The sequence below is a fragment of the Pipistrellus hanaki genome, assembly GCF_964339955.1.
Source record: "Pipistrellus hanaki genome assembly, chromosome: 2".
Taxonomy (NCBI): Eukaryota; Metazoa; Chordata; class Mammalia; order Chiroptera; family Vespertilionidae; genus Pipistrellus; species Pipistrellus hanaki.
In genome coordinates, this window is record NC_140504.1 from 33,409,363 (window position 1) to 33,422,751 (window position 13,389).

Consider the following 13,389-nt stretch of genomic DNA (forward strand, 5'->3'; position numbering starts at 1 on the left):
ATAAAACATGCCTAGGAACTGCAGGTTTAACCTCTGCCTGAGGTACACTGACTTACATGTCAGCATTTTCCCTAAGTAAAAATACTTCACCAACAACAACATAAGTAGGCAGGTGATTCCCACAGGGCCAAAGGCAAGCTTAGTGAGGAGTCTAATGAAACCCACAAGCTGCGGTTAGACTGGCCCGGGAGATACAAATGTCAGCAATGAACCTGGGAGTCGTGATTGTCCGATGAGACTCCTGTTTTTCTGTCTGGAGTTTAGACTCCTCAGGGGAAGAGGAGAAGGCAACAGCTCTGCTGCCCCAGGTGGGGACTGGCTTCCCCACAGCCCTTCCTGCCTCACAGTCATTAGCTGATGCCGCTCAGAAACTCAGCCACATTAACCCCAGACCTTCACTTGAGCCGTGTCTCTCAGAACCATTAAAACAACTCCTTTTTTTTTTCTTTTTTTCTTTTTTGCTTTCACAGTGTTTGCTGACACAAGAGTCTGGGAAGCGAGGGAGGAAAAAAGGCCAGGGATGAGTAGTAACTGCTGTCCGGCATGAAGCAGTGACTAACACTAATTAGGCCTCTCAGGCCAGAGTGTGAGCAGACTTATTTTCTGCATGAATTGATGCAGAGTGACCTACTTTTATACATATTATTTATTATTTGTGCTGATGTTTTATCGATTTTGAGACTGTTTTGTTACATTGGAATGGGAAAATCTGATACAATAAAACTCCTCTCATTGAAATTAATATAGCTACATCGTGAAATATAAATGTATCTTTTTCTTTATGAAAAGATAGCATCTGTGGACTACATTTAGACTGTAGGAATTAGCTGAAGGCTGTTTCAGTGGATTAATAAAAACAAAAAGAAACCCAAGTACATTAATAGTTAGACATAAAACCTAAGATAAAATAATGGAGTGTACTTCATATTTTAAATTTGTTTGCTTATAAAGTTCCAGAGATCTTTATTTCACAAAGGAGCACAATGCTAGTTTTACAAGACTATATATATTTTCTATTTATATTCCTCCTGTCCTATTTCTCATGTGCATTACATCATCTGATTTTATTATGCTTCATATTTTATTTATTCATTTATGAGGCCCTGGAATTTTATTTCTTATAATCTTAGTGGAATTTTTACTAAAAAGCATATAATTAAAAATAGAACCACTCAGCTCACATGCACATTCTGTTTTATTTGCAATTATAAATGTATTTATTTTCAAGGCAATTTTGATGCTCCGTTTTCACAAAGCAACATCTCCTCCCTGTGCAGCATGTACTCCAAGAAAATCTGTTTGCATAACTTTGGTCATTGCAAGCCTCAGAGGCCCCACTACTCAGGAATGCCATAGAGTGGTTTGCATCCTGGTGATGGAATTCACAGTACTTTTGGTACAAGTGGGTTTCCCAGGAAATATTTTAATTGCCATGGGGTGTTGAGAGAGGGTGGTTTGGAAAGAGGTAGGAGTCACTGTGACACGGGACATTGGCTGGAGGAGCCCTCTTGCTACATCAAACACTTTCCCACTTATCTGCCAGAGAATGTGCACACCGGTCATCAATGGCATGTAGCTACTTGCTGATGCACCCACCACATATGTAAGGCCGTGGGAGTCACCATTGCCAAGTTCCCCTGCCTTCCCCCTTGCTACTCCTAATAAAATAGACAGCAAGGCTTGCCCAGGCGTGGAAAATCGCCAGTACACCATGGCCTCCCCAATGAATCCATTTGGAAAAGAGAAATTGAAAGTCTTAGCCCTATAGTGGTGTGCCCTGCAATCTTCTTCCTCCTCCTTAGATATCCCTGTACTGAGAGTGGGAGAGTAAGAAGATACAGAGATTCCACACACAGAGAATAAAAGACAAATGTTTGAATCTATACAACTTCCATCCAAATCTAAGAAATTGGTTGAGTTCAGGCCCCTGTGATCTTTTCTCAGCTCCTCCTTCCTTCCTCACTCCCTTATTAAACAAATCAAACTGGTTATACATGTCCTTCCAAGGTCAGCTCAAGGTCACTCCATCTGGGAAGCTATCCCAGAAGGGCCTCCCTTTCTAAATTAGCTGACTTCCTCATGCTGCCACAGTGCTGTCTGTGCCTCACTTTCTTGTTCTTGCTGCATACTATCCTATATAATAAAAGCCTAAGATGCTAAGTATCCAGTCCTCCAGTTGGCCATTCAACCAATCAAAGCGTAATATGCTAATGATATGCTAAGGCCACTCAACCGCTCACTATGATGTGCACTGACCACCAGAGGGCAGACGCTCTGACCCGTAGGTTAGCTTGCTGCTGGAGCCATCCTACAGTCCCTCCCCAGCTGGCCAACCTTCTACGTTCCTCCCCACCCTGATTGTGCACATGTGGGGTCCCTTGGCCTGGGCTGCGCCCTCTCGCAATCCAGGATCACTCAGGGGATGTTGGAGAGCTGGTTTTGGCCAGACAGTGGAATGACCGATCACTATGATGCACACTGACCACCAGTGGGTAGACACACAACACAGGAGCTGCCTCCTGGCGGTCAGTGTGCTTCCACAGGGGAAGTGGCACTCAGCCAGAAGCCAGGCTCATGGCTGGTGAATGCAGCAGTGGTGATAGGAGCCTCTCCCACCTCTGCAGCAGCACTAAGGATGTCCAACTGGTGGCTTAGGCTCGCCTCCTCATGGGAAGCAAGCCTAAGCTGTCAGTCAGACATCCCCCAAGGGCTCCCAGACTGCAAGAGGGCACAGGCCAGGGTGAAGGACCTTCCCCCCTTTCCCCCCCCCCCCACCCCCCGTGCATGAATTTCATGCACCAGGCCTCAGTATATTATGACACTGGTGTGAGGGCTTGACATCCCCAGTATGCTATTTCCTTCAGGGAAGTACCTGGGGCTCAGCATTCCTATAGCCCCAGGGCTTAGCCCAGAGTCTGACACACCTACAAGATGCTCAGCAAACAGTGATGTATTGTGCACAAAGGTAGTGTATGCCTTACCAATATGCATCTTAGCTTAATTAAGGTTGTACTCAGTTGTTGAGCACCTGTCTGCCTATGGCAAGTCTGGACTGAATATTGAACACATGTGATTTAATGTAAAGCTCATAGCAATTCTTCAATAAGTGTACCTTTATTCACATTTTACAGGCAATTAAATTGGCATTCAAGATAGGTTTATCTAACCAACATCACAGAACCAGTCAATTACAGAGCTTGGATTTAATTCCAGGTATGTTTAACTTAAAAACCTGTTTTTCCTTTTCTATCTCAATGCTACACAAATAAAAGGATTTCTATGCATATTATCATTAGGAAAATAAACTTAAAAATAAATCTGTAAACATGGCCTTTTCACCATCACCAGTCTCTCTCCCTCTCTCTCTCTCTCTCTCTCTCTCTCTCTCTCTCTCTCTCTCTCCCCCTCTTCCCACACACCCTTCCGTAATTAACAACTTCACATGTTTGAAAGAATTATCTTGAAAATAATGTCATCACCACTTGAACCAGAAACACTAAGTATCCTATCAACTGTTTAGTGTTCACATTACTTTGGTTTATATTGTTAATGAAAGAAAAAAAAAAAAAAAAAAAAAACATTGAAACCTGTAAAGAATTTTTGTGAGTTTATTTGAGCCAAACTTTTCGACCAATGCCGGGAAGCAGAACCTCAACGGATTGAGATAATGCTCCAAAGAATGGCGGGTTACATTTCTCTATTTATACACTGAAATCAAAGGAGGGACATAGGTGGGTTACATGAAATTCATTGGTGATGGATAAGGAGGTGGGAGAAAGCAAAGCGGTGGGAAACTCCTGGGATTGGATAAAAATTAAATGATGGATGTGTACTCAGGTGAGTGCAGGAACAATTAACATGATAACAAAGGAATTTGAGGCATCTGTTCTGGCACCCACCACATTTGGTTGTGTCCCAGGGGCTCTGGAAAAAGGGAGGTTACAAGTTACCCAGACATCTCATAGATATGTTATCTTAGAGGCAAAAAGGCAAATGGGCTCAGTAAAAAGATCGAAGTTGATCTTTGTCTGGGAAAATATCTGAGACATGACTACCTACTATAACCTGTTAGATATTTAATTTTCAAATCATCTTTTGTGGTTATCTTGGTCTCTGGGTTTGCAAGACTGCCATGCAGGCCTTCCCTGAGCTTATCAGGTTAACATGTGACTCTTTTCTTTCACAATTTTTATCAGAAACATAATATGTGTTGCCCTATATTTACCAGTATTCACATCTACAACTTCACAACATCTACGTTGTGTCACAGCCTGCCCTACAACCCAAGCCCCCAAAAAAGTGAGAATTCCTAATCTAAAGAATATGTCAGCAGTTATAAGCTTATCCAACAGAATCTCCAATACTTAAATCTACCTCTAGAAAATTCTCTCATCATAAAAAATAAATAAATATTTTAAACTTAAAATGGAAAAATTAGAATGGAACCAGTTCTTTAAATGCCTATAACTGGGGGGTGTCTGGTCCAAGACTATCATTGTTTGTGTATAAACTATACACTTAAGCTCCATCACAACCAACCGTGAGCCTGAGTTATTAAAGTAAAAAACAATTGCTTCCTGTTTGCAAGCTAAGTGCATGAGGATGTAAAAATCCATTTAAAAGATCAGTGGGAGCTACCATAAGTAATCCTAGGAGCCTTGTCTTATTTATCTGTTTATTTATTTACTTACCTACTTGCTTATTTATTTATTTTTAATCCTCACCTGAGGATATTTTTTCCATTGATTTTTAGAGTCGTAAAGAGAGGGAGAGACAGAAAGAAACATCGATGTGGAAGAAATACATCAATTGGTTGCCTTCTATAGGAGCCCTCAGGGCTTGAGCAAGGGAGGAGCCTGCAACCAAGGTATATGCCCTTGACCAAAATCAAACCTCTGGACCCTTGGGTCCTCAGGCCAATGCTCTATCCCCTGAGCCAAACCAACTAGGGTGAGCCTTATATTGTCATATTTAGAATGCTATCACCCCTGCCATTATTTGATGGGACCAGAGTTAGGGTTTTTAGTGTTCAAAAAAGATGTCCTTCTCACTCATAGAAGACACATTGTTGCTCTTCTCGACCTGAAATGGACCAAGCAGACATTGTAATAAGCAACATCTGTAGATGACGGGCACCAGGCCAGATGGTCCTTCTTTGTGTATGGAGAAAAGCACGTCCTAAGAAGAGATGCAGGAAAGCTGTGTAGCCTAAAACCAAGGTAATCATGCCAAGATGTATCCTTACGGAAGGGCAAAGAACATGCACTCTGTAGCAAGAGTTAAGGAAAAGGGAAAAGAGCAAGAAACACTCATTTTCTCAGGTGTCTGTTCCCCAACTAGACTCTCAGTGCCTTCAGGTGGGAACTACGTCTTCCTGCTTTACATCTCCAGCAGAGTGGGTTACCGACCACTAACAAACCTTAAGTAAATGAAGAAATGAATGCTTCATTCTATCCTTGGATATCCACTTCCTTTTAGTGCTTTTCTTTTCTGTTTACTACCCTGTGTCTCCTTATGAAGTAAATCATCTTTATGAGTGGGACAAAGGACCATAGAGACAACAGTCTGAAGTGCTACCTCTCTCTCATTTTTGTCACCAATTCCCAGAGCAATTTGAGGAATATAATTATCAATGCCAAAAAAACACTGTAATGTTTATTCATCATACATTCACTAATATTAGTAGCACATTTATTTCTTCTCAAGCATCTTTCTGTATTTAATAGATTATAAAGAAAATTTATAAGCATGAGAGAGGGTACTTCTTCCCCTATTAAAGCAAACATAAATAGTTAATGAATGATGGTTCACTATAATAATTTGCATAACAAATGCACTTCAGTAGAAACTATATAACAGGCATTAGTATTCTAAACTTATGAATATTTGGAGTCATTAAGTATAACACAGACTATAGATAGAAGGAGGAAGAAAAAATAATAACCTTTGATAAAGCTTATCTGGAAAGACACGACTTAGATTTGCATTTGGGTTTTTCTGCTTTTTAATTATGTAGCATATTGTTTTTACATATATATCTATAAAAATATAAATATAATCTCCCTAAAGTTTTAAAGCAGTTTGTAAAATAAATTGATAGCCAACAGAGCATATTTAAACAGGTAATTTAGTATTCTGGTCCTAATGGGTTAAGGGCCTCAAGTGGAATACTGTGATCATATGTGTTAATTCCATCCCTGCCATGAGATCTGGCAATGCTTAGCTTACATATTCTTGCAAATTACTGGAAATACCACATTCCCATGAGACAATGTGACTGCTATGAAATTAAGTAGTGTAAGCCAAAGACTCCAACAGCTACATTATACAAACACACTTCCAGCAAATTTATCTGCCCCAGCTCATGCAAATGGAATACAATCTTGTCTAAACAGTAACTTGCAGCTCTTCACTTGCAGCAGTAACTATGAGAGCATAATCCAAGTCTTTGGCTTTGCTTTATTACCTTTTCAGGGCCTCTTTCTCATCTTCCAAGAAGGTAGGGGATCAGGAACACATGATCAGGGACAGTCTTTCCCAGATTAGGCACCGACACAAAAAAATGAAAGAGTCATTGGTCAGATTCGGGTAAATCTGATATGATTAAAAATAGTTATCTATGATCTTCCTGTAAAGATGGCAGAGTACATAAAAACTATGCTCACCTCCTCCCATCAAAATTACAATTAAATGATAGCACAACCATCCTTGGGAACCACCTGAAGACTAGCTGAACAGAACTCCTATAGCTAAAGACAAAAAGAAGAAGCCATATTGGGATTGTCAGGAAGGACAGGAAGAAAAGCAGGCTGATCCCACACCTTGTGTGGAGGTTAAGAATTTGAAGGGATATCTCAGGCAGCAGAGGTTCTCCCAGAAGAGTGAAGGGTCCCAGTCCCATAGTGGACTCCTCAGCCAGGACCACCAGTGTCAGGAAGAGGAGTCCCCACAAGATCTGGTTATAAATCATTAGGAATTCCATCTGGGTAAAACAGCTGCTGGAGTCCCAGGCATCCTTTTAAAGGACCCACACACAGAACTGAACTGATTTCAGGATGAGGGCTAGAGGCACAGTGCTCTCCACCACTTTGTTCCTTTGCTGACCCTTTCCCCAAACCACTGTTCAGGTGTAGTGAGGTGCAAAATGTATGAGTTTCAATCAAACATGCCTCATTCTGGTAATTCCTTGAGAACCCATCCCATCCAACTCACACACAAGGTCAAACCTCTTTCAGCAGCAGTTACTCAAAAGCAGCTGGCCTGGCCCATTATGTGGACATCCTTAAGATCTCTAAAAGGTGTACAAACCCTGAACAAAACAAGCAAGTGGACCTTAGCCCGGGACTAGTGGCAGCCATCCTTGGTTCCAGCATAGCCCCTCCCAGGTGCCTTCAAACCTAGCATGATCACAGAGCACTTTGCACCTCCAACCAGGTGGTCCCAGGCCAGGCACAGGCAGGGGCTGACCAAGGCCTGCACCAGAGTCCCTCCCAAAAGGCCCTGAACCAACATACCCAATGACTGGCTTTAGACTACATAAGAGAACCACCCAATTAGCTTCACAAATCACAAACTGAAAGGATGGACTGAGTTTGCACCAGGGGCCTGCTACAGTGAATCTCACTCTAGGGGGTCAGCCCTCACACAATAGCTTGTCCACTGTAGTCATAGCCATTCCTCACAGCTAGTCAGCCTGACAATTGATTTCAACCACTGACGTGTCAATAGCAATCAAGGCTCAACTACAACAGAAAGGAACATATAACCTACAAAAAGAACACCCCTAGAGCGCCCAGCTCAGGTGACCAGGGAGACTGTACTGCTAGGCCCCATAGGACACATACTACCTAGGCCAACTACTACCTTCAAGACTGGGAGATGTAGCAAATCTAACTAACAGATAGAAATAAACACAGGAAGGCAGCCAAAATGAGGAAGCAAGGAAATATATCCCAAATGAAAGAACAGGACAAAACTCCAGAAAAAATATCTAAACAAAATAGAGGCAAGCAATCTACCAGATGCAGAGTTCAAAACACTGGTTATATGCTCAAGGAACTTGGTGAGAAATTCAACAAAGAAATAGTAAGCATGAAAAAGGACATAGAAACCATAAAAGAGAACCAGTCAGAAATGAAGAATACATTAACTGAAATGAAGAGTACATCAGATGAAATCAATAATAGATTAGATGAAGCACAGGATCAAAGCAGCGATTTGGAAGACTATCAGAAAATGCCCAATCAGAACAACAAAAATAAAGAATTTTAAAAATGAGGATAGTTTAAGGGACCTCAAGCATGACAACATTTACATCATATGGATGTGGATATTTACCAAAAGGAAAAGAATGAGAACATGGGATTAAAAACCTATTTAAAAAAATAATGACAGAAAACTTCCTTAACCTGATGAAGGAAATAGACAAACAAGTCCAGGAGGCATAGAGAGTCCCAAACAAGATGAACCCAAAGAGGCACAGGTATACCAAGATAGATCATAATTCAAATGCCAAAGGTCAAAGGTAAAGAGATAATCTTAAATGCAACAAGAGAAAAATAGTTAGTTACCTATAAGGGAACTCACATAAGACTGTCAGCTGATTTCTCAACAGAAACCTTGTAGGCCATAAGGGATTGGCACAAAATATTCAAAGTGATAAAAAGTAAGGACTTACTACCAATATTATCCTACCCTAGCAAAGCTGTCATTTAGAATTGAAGAAGGATAAAGTTTCCTAGATAAGAAAAAGTTAGAGGAGTAGATCACTACCTAATGGGTATTACAAAAAATGTTAATAGGACTTCTTTAGGAAGAAGAAGATTTTAAAAATACGAATAATGAAATGGCAATAACTACATGCCTATCCATAATTACTTTAGGGTAGGGCAGGAACCAGGTGGAAGGGAGCTATAGAGGAAAAAGGAGAAACAATTGTAATAATCTGAGTAATAAAGATTTATGTTTTTTTTAAATTACTTTAAATGAATTAACTGCTCCAATCAAAAGACATAGGGTGGCTGAATGGATAAGGAAACAAGAGTCAAGTGTCCATCAATAGTTAATTAGATAAAGAATATGTGGTGCATAAACTGGTATATAATGGAATATTACTTGACTATAAAAATGAAGTCTTACTGTTTATAGTGACAAGATGAATGGACCTAGAGAGTATTGTGTTAAGTGAAAAAGACAAATACCATACGGTTTTACTTATATGTGGAATCTAAAAAATAAATAAATAAATAAATAAATAATTAAAACTAGAAACAAACTCATAAATGCACAGAACAAACGAACAAACTGTGATGGTTGCCAGGTGGGAGGGGTGAGGAGGTTGGATGAAAAAGGTGAAGGGATTAAGAAGTACAAATTAGCTGAAACTGGTTTGTCTCAGTGGTAGAGCGTAGGTCTGCAGACTGAAAAGTCCCAGGTTCAATTCCGGTCAAGGGCATGTACATTGGTTGCGGGCACATCCCCGGTAGGGGGTGTGCAAGAGGCAGCTGGTCGATGTTTCTCTCTCATCGACATTTCTAGCTCTCTATCTCTCTCCCTTCCTCTAGTAAAAAATCAATAAAATATGTATTTTTAAAAAAAAAGAAGTACAAATTATCAGTTATGAAATAGTCGTAGGGATATAAAGTACAGCATAGGGAATATAGATATAGTCATCAATATTTTAATTACTATGTATGGTGTCAGGGGGTACTAGATTTATCTGGGGGATCACTTCATAAGTTATATAAATGTGTAACCACTATACTGCACACCAAAAACTAATATAATATCAACTGTCAACTGCAACTGAAAAATAAAATAATTAATTTTAAAAAGAACAAAATAATTAGCTCTGGTTTTTAATCACAACGTAGAACCCAAAAAGGATTTCTTTAAGAAAATTTATTGTGTGGTTGCTAAATCTTTAATTGAAGTAATTATTCTAATAAATAGAATCCTTCAGTTAAATAAAGGAAGTGTGATTTTAGCTTTGACCACTAATCTCTTCTCAGACAGAAAGATAAATCCTTTCTAAACAGGAATAGCTAGGTCAGCATCTCTATTTCGCTTAGTTGTTTTTTTGTTCATCACTGAAAAATTGGGGGCTCCCTCCTGAATTGACTCCGTCTGGGTTTTGTTGCCCTGGTTACAAATCCTTACCAGCTCTGTCCTTCCTCCTCTCCATCCTGCATCCGATGTTTGTTTCAGCTGGAGCCTTCGCGCAGTCTCGATTGCTGCTTCATTCTGCTCTGCCGGTTCCCATCAGGGCAGTTACTGTTTCTGTTCCCAGTATTTGCTTTCCATGTGGCGCCCACTTTCACCCAAAGACTGCGCATCCCTTCGCTCAAGACACCCAGCCAGGTGAAAGCTCCGGAATTTTATAGAAGAGGGGCCTAAAGGGGGCGCTCTGCTCTGAACTTGGAGTTGCAATTGCAGCGGGCATCAGCTGTCAAAGAAGAGGAGCTGGTGGATATGACAGGGGTAACCTTACAAGTCCACACCCTCCCAGCTGAAAGCCTCAATGAATCTCATCCACCAACTGCACATCAGCCACCTGCCCCTTGGCAGTCTGTGACCATCAGTCATGTCTTTCCTATCCTCCCACTGCCGGTGAGGGGAAAAGCTCTTTATTAACCAGGGAACCTGGAACTCAGACTGAAGTAATCCCTGGAGTAGCTAAGGGAAAGAATTAAGCCTAATCTTTACTCAGCAAACTTTTGGAATAGCTCTGGATTCACTTGTAGGCACTGTGTGTAGACACAACCCTTCAGAGAGCACCCCAGCTGAGCCATCTGCAGAAGGAGCATAACAAAGACGGCTGCTGCATGGAGTTTTTGTGAGGATCAAATGCGATAACACGTGGGAACTTCCAAGAACAGGTCCTAACAGAGCAAAGCCTCAAAAACTTATTTCTGCCCCATTAAGATGGAATCCAATCATTTCATTTCTCCCACATTTATAAAATGTATCCCCCTAATAAGAGTTTTATTGAAGTCCAATGAACAAGCATATTAGAATTCTTTCTTGGAGAAGTAGGCTGCAATGTGGTAAGAATTAACCTTTCCTCTGTCATCTGCTGTTTTGAGAGCAATAACTTGTTTTTACCATGTGAAACCAATAGTAATTATGGGTAGAATGTGTTCCTAATGAGATCACCATCATAACCCAAAGCTTCTAAGTTTTCTGGAAGAAATTACATCTCAAATCTCAGTTAGCCATGCTGTAAACATAGCAGTGGGAAAGAAGACATTAAGACAATGCGGGGGGGGGGAGGGGGGAAATACCTTAAAAAAAACTTTATTTTGAAATGGTTTTAGAGCAAAATAAAGGATATAATTCCCTTCTTTTACCTGCTTTCTGGTGGTAAGTAAAGCAGGAATGACATTGATTTTTCACTTTTTTTTTCTGATCACTATCCACTGTCATCATTTTTAATAGAGAAACACCTTTCCATGCTGCTAATACATCCAGAGGTTTCAAATTTCTTCAGTGCTAAAGCAGCTGCCTGGGATCCAGCAGACAGGCATTAAAGTTGGCATTTGCAAACATCACTGTTTCACTCCCAGTTCACAGGCATTTTGACAGAAAAAAAAATACAAACCTTCACTCATTTGAGGGCAAACATTCTGGAACTAAATGATTTACATGGTAAAAGGCAAAGGTTAAATTCACATATTTCATAGCCTTTTTACCACTTTAGTCAAACCTCTGAAGTTTATGGAAATCCTTGGTCTTTCAATATCCCCCTTGAATATATATATGTGAAATAAGCATTTTTATGATAACCTTTGGGGTCATATGGTTGGGTTGCTGTAAATCATATATATATTAGAGGCCAGATGCACAAAATTCATGCAAGGGGGCAGGGGCTCAACCCTCGCAACACTGGCTTTGTCCAGAAGGACATCTGGAGGATTGTTCAGCTGTATGGTCTAATTAGCATATTATGCTTTTATTATATATATGTGTGTATATATACATATATATATATAACTAGAAATTATATATATTAGAAATAATTTTATTATATAGAGAGAAATCATTTTTTATTATATATATATTAAAAATCATTTTAAGTGTAAAATTTTGAAAAAGTGAGCTACCATGTAAATAATGCCTTGAATGTTTTTTAATATAAATGATTGTATTTATTTAATACTAGGGTCCTGGTGCATGACATTTATGCACTGGGGAGGGGTCCCTCAGCCCAGCCTGCCCCCTCTCACATACTGCGAGCCCTCAAGGAATGTCCTACTGACATCCCCTTAGGTCCTATTGGGAGCGGACCTAAGCCCCAGTCTGGCCTCCCTCTGTGGGAGGTGACCGGGCTGATCAGGAGAAGGCACCAGCCCCATCATCCTGTTCCTGCAGCCACTGCAGCAGCTGTCAAGGTATTTTCATCAACACGAACTCTAGTCCCTTCACCATGAAAAAATGATAACTTTCTTTAGGCATTTTCAAGATGTGTCTTTTATAGACTATGACATTTCTTTCTTTATTTTTCTTTTTGTCCTCACCTGAGGATATGTTTCCATTGATTTTTTTTTCCCTTTTCCTCCAATCCCAGGCTCGGCCTCTGCCCAAGCCTACAGCCTCCGCCCCAGGTTTTAGGCTTGGGAAGGAGTTCCCCTGCCCCAGCACCTCCAATCGCAGGCTCAGCCCCTTTCCAAGCCTAAAGCCTCCACCCAATGGCCAGCTGGGAGTGACCTGGGTGCCAAGGTGGTTCCTGGGACCCAGGTATGTATGCAAATTAACTGCCATTTTTGGCGGGTTAATTTGCATACTCACTCTCATTGGCTGTGGGTGTAGCAGAGGTACAGTCAATTTACATGTTACTCTATTGATAGGTAAAATAAATTATATCTCTTGCCATTAAAGACCAAGGTATGGCATTTCTTTCAACAACAACAACAAAAATTACCACTCAAATCCCTAATAGCCAAGGGGAGACTGTATCCAAATAGCACCTTGGGGAGGGAGATAGAATTTGTGAAAGTGAAAAACTCATCTCTAAGAAAAGTATAAAGGTGACTTTGAGGAGAAGTAAAACAGAGAGATTAGATTTAAGCTAATTTCCTATTACACTGTCAGGTCAGAATATTTACCTTTGCTAAGGGAAGCTTGTTCATTGCTAAAGTTTACAGTTCTGCTTTCATAGATATGAAAATGTTCCTATCAGATCCAAGCTTCATTGATATCCCAACATCTTGCCAAAGAAGAGGTTGCTAATTCACCGAAGCAAATGGATTAGCATCTCTATTTTTAAGCATGATACTTTTGGGAAAGTGACCTTAAATGAAATTCATTGCTTCAAATGAGGCATTCTTGAGGAATAAATCCTGAGCTAGATGGAATCTGAGAACACTTTGTCTGTCAATACAGAGACATCAC

The 13,389-nt window shown here is 40.4% G+C and overlaps 1 long non-coding RNA gene across 2 annotated transcripts in view; it reads left to right on the plus strand.

Moving 5' to 3' along the window:
* The window catches only part of LOC311618212, a 470,112-nt gene that overhangs the window by 249,431 nt on the left and 207,292 nt on the right, over positions 1-13,389 (plus strand). The gene's annotated exons all lie outside the window — the stretch shown is intronic.